Raw genomic sequence first — 360 nt, forward strand, 5'->3', positions numbered from 1 at the left:
TATGCCTTTTGAATACCATCAATTATGATATGAAATATCTCTAATTGCTTGCACAATATCTTCTCCTTAACTTAATTCATATTAGTTTCAGATTTGAACTCCAATTGGGAGATACTACATTAAGTGGAATACATTCAATATGGGTAGATCTTTTTATAACGTCCAAAATAGCATACGAGACTAACAAACTAAAACGGAGAGAGTATTTTTTATTTATTAATTGCATAACATTAATTAATTTCATAAATTCTAATGTGCTAGGAGCATACGTTAGAAATTGCCTTTTTTTGTTTTGGCACTATTCATAACTTAAATTGTAACCATTGTTTGTAAAAACCCCTACGTATCGCAAAACTTGTT

The sequence above is a fragment of the Chenopodium album genome, chromosome 17, assembly GCF_948465745.1.
Source record: "Chenopodium album chromosome 17, dcCheAlbu1.1, whole genome shotgun sequence".
NCBI classification, from domain to species: domain Eukaryota; kingdom Viridiplantae; phylum Streptophyta; class Magnoliopsida; order Caryophyllales; family Amaranthaceae; genus Chenopodium; species Chenopodium album.